The 8,094-nt window shown below is 43.3% G+C and overlaps 1 non-coding gene across 1 annotated transcript; it reads right to left on the bottom strand.

The window, feature by feature from the left end:
* Positions 1-7,739: 7,739 nt before the first annotated feature.
* On the bottom strand, positions 7,740-7,814 carry Trnat-ugu (transfer RNA threonine (anticodon UGU)). The gene has a single exon. It is a non-coding gene; the product is annotated as a tRNA-Thr (tRNA).
* Between the last annotated feature and the right edge of the window lie 280 nt (positions 7,815-8,094).

The following is an 8,094-nucleotide window of genomic DNA, read 5'->3' as shown; positions in this document are numbered from 1 at the left end:
GTGCTCTAATTATTAGTGATAAATGACGTAGATAGATAAAATTTAGTAGTTGACATTTCATGCCACATATATTGAATAGGAAAGGACAAGAAAAAAGAGAAATGACTAAGCTAAAACACCACATTAAAAAGAAAAGAAAAAAGCATAAATGAATCATCTCGCTTACATAAGGTTTCCAGAACCGGATTTCATAAACCAGTTTCCCAATACCGCTTTTGCGTGGTCATGTAAACACCTGAAAATCGATTCTGGAAATCTGTTTCTGGTTACCGGCTTTCCAATTCCGCAATCGATTTTCTCTCCCATGTAAATGCAACTGGTCTTTAATCGTCCTTGGACTGTCAGGTTTCGTCTTGTTCTTAAAAATTTTCGGCTAATATGGACGGAGTTGCCTTTCGTACAGTGAAGGGTAAGTAGAAATATTAGACTCACGCTGTTTACACCTCGTCTGGTTAAAGACAAATAGCGAGTGTGCTGACTAAATCATAAACTGTAACAGCTGTTTTTCAGCTGGGCTAGCGAATCGGCTTTACAATTCAATATCTAAACACGTCAGTGAAAAACGGTATCCGAATTTCGGTTTTCGTCTTGCGGAAGATTTCTCACATCTAAACGTAGTGCATTAATCTTCACTGTAAGGAATTAAACGATTTACAGAAAGACTGGATTTGTTTTATAACTGCTTCGTTAATTAAAGTTGATCATTCCTCACAGTTGTACTAAGACTGACAGAAGAACCCCGATGGTATTAAGCGATTCTGGATAAATAACTGTCAGTAATAAAAAACTGAAATAGTAAGTATCATTTAGATGTTATTGTGAATATTCTGTAACGATACTAAAACAGTTCCTAGGCTAGGAAATTAATCATAGATTGGGTTTTGCTACATACATGTCAGCGATGTAATTGAAGCTAACGAAGAACCATTTACAAAGTGCATATATTCTCTTTTAAAAAGTAGACAATCAATACTAATTGAATGTAGCTCAATATTCTATTAACAGGATTGAACCAAGAAATGTTTGTGGCTAATAACAACATTACTGTCATATTACGGTTAAGGGGGAAGGGCCCCCATGAGAAAATACGCGGATATACAGGGTGAGTGACTAACTATTGCCACCAAGAATAACTCCGAAAGTATGATAGTAGCTTAAAAGTTTGATGGACAAATTTTGCATGCTACTGCGAGGGCCACAATATGATGCTGGATTTCTGTTGCTAGGTGGCGTCGCTTCAGAGATATGAAGGTCAACCTTTTTTTTTATGGGATGCTATAGTTTGGTACTTATTTTCTGATAGCGGCTATCGAGAAAAATCCAATGATGTGTAACAGTAAGGTATTTGAAGGTCAACGAAGGTCAAAAAGGTGGCATGAACGTCCATTTACAGAGGGTGTTCGAAGTGATGGTATCAATGCAGTGCTGCAATCGTCTTATCATGGATTGAGCGTTATTCCTTATCATTTCGGCACTTATCGAAGCAAATGCTCTGACAATTCTCTCTCGCATATCGTGCAAATAGTAAATATTCTCCGAATACCGCGTATCCATCCAACATGCCATTGAAATGTAAACACCATTCGACGGTTTCGCGTTACAACACTAATGGGAACGGTAAGGCTAGTATCGTCGAATCAAGCGAATTTGAGTGATGTATTCCTTCGAAGAACAAGTCGATATGCATCTCACTTACGGAGAATGCCAACGAAATTCAGTGAGAGCTAGAGACTTATACGCTGAAAGATATCCTCAACGTACTCACCCTACAAAATGTACATTTAAATATACCTATGATAAATTGAGAGCAACTGGATCTTTAACGCATCGGAAACATATCCGGTAAAGGATATGTTCGCTTCAAATCGCAGTGGAATCTGGCATGAGCCAGAATAGCGTTGTTCGTGTTCTGCATCGCCATAAATATCATCCTTACCATATTAGTTTCCACCAAGAATTAACTGGTACGGATTGTATGCGTCGCATTGAATTCTGCCGATGGACTCAACTTCAGATTAATAAATGTGTCATCCCTCTGAATCTGATTTTATTTACATTCGCGAACCATGGAAATGTTAATTGGCATAACATGCATTATTGGGCAACCGAAAATCCATGTTGGCTGCGGCAAGTTGCATACCAAAAACCGTGGTCGGTGAATGTATGGTGTGGGATTTTGGAGGACAGAATTATAGGCCCCTGTTTCATCGAAGGCAATCTTAATGGTAGGAAGTACACCACATTCCTGCAAGAAACATTAGTTCTGTTATTGGAAGAAATACCTTTAGAACAAGGAACAGAATGTGGTATGAACACAATGGGTGCCCGGCACATTTTTCGCTGATGGCCGGAAATGAGTTGCAGACAGAATTCCCAAATCGTAGTATTGGACGCGGAGGAGATGTGCCGTGGCAGATTCGTCCGCCAGACTTGGATTGTTTCTTGTGGGGATTCGTAAAAGGCATTGTTTATAAAGACGTTCGAGCTACACCTGAAGATATGCTAGAGAGGATTGTCTGAGTATGTGTTTCGATAAGTGCCGATGTGATAAGGAATACCACTCAATCCATGATAAGAAGATTGGAGTACTGCACTGATACCAACGGTCATCACTTCTAACAGATTCTATAAATGGACGTTCATCCCATCTTTGTGACCTTCGTTGACATTCAAAGACCTTACTGTTACACATCACTGGATTTGTGTCGATAGCCGCTATCAGACACTATAGCATAAAAAAAAAGTTGACCTTCATACACTCCTGGAAATTGAAATAAGAACACCGTGAATTCATTGTCCCAGGAAGGGGAAACTTTATTGACACATTCCTGGGGTCAGATACATCACATGATCACACTGACAGAACCACAGGCACATAGACACAGGCAACAGAGCATGCACAATGTCGGCACTAGTACAGTGTATATCCACCTTTCGCAGCAATGCAGGCTGCTATTCTCCCATGGAGACGATCGTAGAGATGCTGGATGTAGTCCTGTGGAACGGCTTGCCATGCCATTTCCACCTGGCGCCTCAGTTGGACCAGCGTTCGTGCTGGACGTGCAGACCGCGTGAGACGACGCTTCATCCAGTCCCAAACATGCTCAATGGGGGACAGATCCGGAGATCTTGCTGGCCAGGGTAGTTGACTTACACCTTCTAGAGCACGTTGGGTGGCACGGGATACATGCGGACGTGCATTGTCCTGTTGGAACAGCAAGTTCCCTTGCCGGTCTAGGAATGGTAGAACGATGGGTTCGATGACGGTTTGGATGTACCGTGCACTATTCAGTGTCCCCTCGACGATCACCAGTGGTGTACGGCCGGTGTAGGAGATCGCTCCCCACACCATGATGCCGGGTGTTGGCCCTGTGTGCCTCGGTCGTATGCAGTCCTGATTGTGGCGCTCACCTGCACGGCGCCAAACACGCATACGACCATCATTGGCACCAAGGCAGAAGCGACTCTCATCGCTGAAGACGACACGTCTCCATTCGTCCCTCCATTCACGCCTGTCGCGACACCACTGGAGGCGGGCTGCACGATGTTGGGGCGTGAGCGCAAGACGGCCTAACGGTGTGCGGGACCGTAGCCCAGCTTCATGGAGACGGTTGCGAATGGTCTTCGCCGATACCCCAGGAGCAACAGTGTCCCTAATTTGCAGGGAAGTGGCGGTGCGGTCCCCTACGGCACTGCGTAGGATCCTACGGTCTTGGCGTGCATCCGTGCGTCGCTGCGGTCCGGTCCCAGGTCGACGGGCACGTGCACCTTCCGCCGACCACTGGCGACAACATCGATGTACTGTGGAGACCTCACGCCCCACGTGTTGAGCAATTCGGCGGTACGTCCACCCGGCCTCCCGCATGCCCACTATACGCCCTCGCTCAAAGTCCGTCAACTGTACATACGGTTCACGTCCACGCTGTCGCGGCATGCTACCAGTGTTAAAGACTGCGATGGAGCTCCGTATGCCACGGCAAACTGGCTGACACTGACGGCGGCGGTGCACAAATGCTGTGCAGCTAGCGCCATTCGACGGCCAACACCGCGGTTCCTGGTGTGTCCGCTGTGCCGTGCGTGTGATCATTGCTTGTACAGCCCTCTCGCAGTGTCCGGAGCAAGTATGGTGGGTCTGACACACCGGTGTCAATGTGTTCTTTTTTCCATTTCCAGGAGTGTATTACAGAAGCGACCCCACCTAGCAACAAAAAACGAACATCATATTATGGGCCCCGTTATTCCACGAAACTTTTGTTCCACAAACGTTTCAGCTCCTATCATACTTTCGGAGTTATTCTTGGTGGCAATAGTTACTGACTCACCCTGTATATAACGCAACGTAACTTTTACTGTTTGAGTTATAATTAAACCAAATTTTGCACATGTTATCATTATGTTATTGGCTAAAATCAGGATTTCTATTTCAACATTGTTCATCACATAATTTGATGAGGACGTTTCTAAATTATTTTAGGACACTAGCTCTCACATGAGGAACATTTTCTTAAAGGTTACTTTACTTATCACTTTCAAAATGTGTTACGTTATTCTTAGTAAATAGGTTACCAATTCTGTCACTACCTTCTTCATATCAGTCTTAGAACTCTCACTACAATATTCTAAATTCATGTGAATAATATGTAACAATTTTTATTTCACATAAATTTAAATAAATTTGATAGGAACGCACTTTGGTAAATTTTGTGCCACAGGAATTTGAGTTATAGTATGCACAAAGTCTGTAGTAAATTTCAACTTTTTATTTGCAGTGGTTCAGCAGAAAAAGGAAGTTACGGGAAATTCAAAAAAAGATTAGCATTTCTGCCAGAAACAAGTAATTTAATGTTGACGATAACCATACATTTGGCCTATGTGTAACTCTTTTCTCCTAGTCTGATCCTTCTGGCATGATCTTTTCGCAATATCCGTCACTGAGATTTCAAAACAGGTAATGTGCTGGCATCAATTTTCCTCAGTAGGTTTTCAGAGAAGAAACCTGCATCAAATGCTAGTCTCGTAAGGGTCCTAATTCTCCCTCTGTTACCATCACTGAAACTGGACAATCATCATATGAGGAAATTTTAACAATTTAAGAAGAGCAAAATGTTTGGGCATCTCTTCTAAGTGAGATTATTAAAGCAGTCGTTCAGGTTTGGTATTCCGCCATGTATGCATTTCTTTAAGAAATCGTAATTAATCGTATCGTAAATGTGCTCACAGGCTTCTATAATCTACCGAAGTCTGCTCTGATGGCAGGAAATAATAAAATATAGTTCAGTGGTTGAAACAAGCTGGATTTTACATCATAGGCTCTGAGCACTATGGGACTTAACATCTATGGTCATCAGTCCCCTAGAACTTAGAACTACTTAAACCTAACTAACCTAAGGACATCACACAACACCCAGTCATCACGAGGCAGAGAAAATCCCTGACCCCGCCGGGAATCGAACCCGGGAACCCGGGCGCGGGAAGCGAGAACGCTACCGCACGACCACGAGCTGCGGACTTTACATCATTTGTAGCTAAAATTGAACTATGAAAACTGGAGACAATATTTCTGAAATTCTACGGACCTATCTGAAGGCAAAAAATGTTCAACGTTTTTGACCAATTTAACATATTTCACTCGTTAAGGGGTTGTAGGCTGAACTCGTATAGCCAATTGAAACAACGCTATATCTTAAATAAACGATATTTCGTCAGATGTATTGGTTTTCATTGGATGGTACTTATAAGTAATTTATAATAGGAAGATTTGTACTGCGAGGTGACGAAAAGAGGTATACATCTTAATGGGTTAATTATAGCCTTTCTCGTCGGTAACTGTTCCGTACCTTTTAATGGTAATCCTTATCATAAGACTTTTTTTTTTTTTTTACATTGTATAGGATGTGTCGACCGATATTTGAGTTAGATCATAAAATACAGCTGCACGTATACATTTGAAGGGCTTATTTCAATAGTGGTACAAGTCCGTTTTAGTTCATATTGACATACAGAATCGTGAAGTTAAATGAGCGCTGAAAAATCTGCAGTTGAGATACCAGAAATATTCAAGCATATGGCTTCTTGCCAGAGATGAACCTTTCTATATGTTTGTTTGGCTCATTAATTTCAGAAGCATTGTAGACAGAAAAGTGGAGGTAATGGACTTGTACCACTATTGAAATAAACCCTTCATTTGCACTTTTTGTGCTCCAGACTTAAAGTTTCCTGTCGGCACTGTTGGAATTTGTATTCGCCCTTCTTGACTTCCTTCATTTTGCGTCAACAGGAAGAATTGCGTATGCCTCACTGTACAGACACAGTACAGCAAGTGTAGTGTTTTGTTGACCGGTACGTACAAGTAGCGGCACGCTGTAGTCAGTGTTGAGTATCTCTCCTACGTCTACATACATACTTCACAAGCCACCGTATGGTGCACGGTGGAGGGTACCCTGTACCAATACTAGTCATTTCCTTTCCTGTTCCACTCGCAAATAGAGCAAGGGAAAACGAGTGTCTATATCCTTCCGTGCGAGTTCCAACATCCCTAATCTTCACGGTGCTTAAGCCAAATGTTCGTCAGCAGCTGTATAATTGTTCTGCAGTGAGCCTCAAATGCCGGTTCTCTAAACCTTCTCGCTACCTTTCCTCGGCATGAGCGTCCCTTTCGCTCCAATGATCCCCCTTTGAGTTCCTGGTGCATTTCCGTAATACTTCCGTGTTTTTCAAACCGACCCGTAATAAACCTAACAGCTCGCCACTGAATAGATTCGATGTCTTACTTTAATCCGACGTGGTGCGGATCGCAAATACTCAAACAGTACTCAAGAATGGGTCCCGCTATTTACGCATAGACATTTAACCGATGTAACTATGTCAAACAGCACAGTACTAATGCTGTATTCGAACATTATATGTTTGTTCTTCCTAGTCGTCTGCATTATTTTACGCTTTTCTACATTTAGCGCTCTAAGCACTATGGGTCTTAACATCTGAGGTCATCAGTCCTCTAGACATAGAAACCGAGGCAGGATTCGAACCTGTGACCGTAGCAGAAGCACGGCTCTGGACTGAAGCGCCTAGAACCGCTCGGACACAGCGGCGGGCTATTTGGAGCTAGCTAGAAATTTTGTGTAAGTCATCTTGTGTCTTCCTACAATAACTCGACGACGTGACATTCCCATACACCACAGCAGCATCAGCAAACAGCTGCAGACGGCCGCCTACCCTGTCTACCAGATAGTTTATGTACGTAGAAAATAACAACGCTCCTGCCACAGTATCCTGGACACAGTACAGTAAGCGGCTTTAACCGATTCGCGGCCATACATTATAGTTTTCAGAAGAAAACACAAAAGTAGAGCGGGGCGACATGGACAGAAGAATGAAGACAATAGCAGAGAGCAAGAAGTAGTATGGGGAGGAAAAAAGGAATAGAATATGATGGAATGAATCAGTTATTGGCAAAATTCGAATAATAGTAATAGCTGTTACTGCGTAATCTGTGCGAAGACGTCAGCCAGTCGCACGCTGACGGACCGCTCTCCAGGACGACAACGCGACGACATCGACCCCAATGCGTTGTGGACGTAAGCGACGCGCCCGACTGGTCGCGGCCCAGTCGAACAGCAATATATATATATATATATATATATATATATATATATATCCTAAATGAAATGATAATTAAATAGACACCCTAGCTGCAAGCAGGCGTTGATACACTTCATTGGGGACATGTTGAAAATGTGAGCCCCGACCGGGACTCGAACCCGGGATCTCCTGCTTACATGGCAGACGCTCTATCCATCTGAGCCACCGCGGGCACAGAGGATAATGCGTCTGCAGGGACTTATCCCTTGCACGCTCCCCGTGAGATCCACATTCCCAACATGTCCACAACACTACATTCGTAGTGCGCCTAATAGATGTTTGCCCATCATACTCATTACTCGTGGCAGATTAATCTACCAAGTCCCGTACGAGTGTGGGCATAGCGTGTGCGTTCGCACAAGAAGGTCAAAGGCCGGGAACCCACATTTTTAACTATATATGACGGTAGTGTATCAACGCCTGCTTGCAGCTAGGGTGTCTATTTAATTAATA

This window comes from Schistocerca nitens, chromosome 12 (assembly GCF_023898315.1).
Source record: "Schistocerca nitens isolate TAMUIC-IGC-003100 chromosome 12, iqSchNite1.1, whole genome shotgun sequence".
Taxonomy (NCBI): domain Eukaryota; kingdom Metazoa; phylum Arthropoda; class Insecta; order Orthoptera; family Acrididae; genus Schistocerca; species Schistocerca nitens.
The sequence above is the reverse complement of the archived record's forward strand: the minus strand, read 5'-3'. Positions and strand labels throughout refer to the sequence as shown.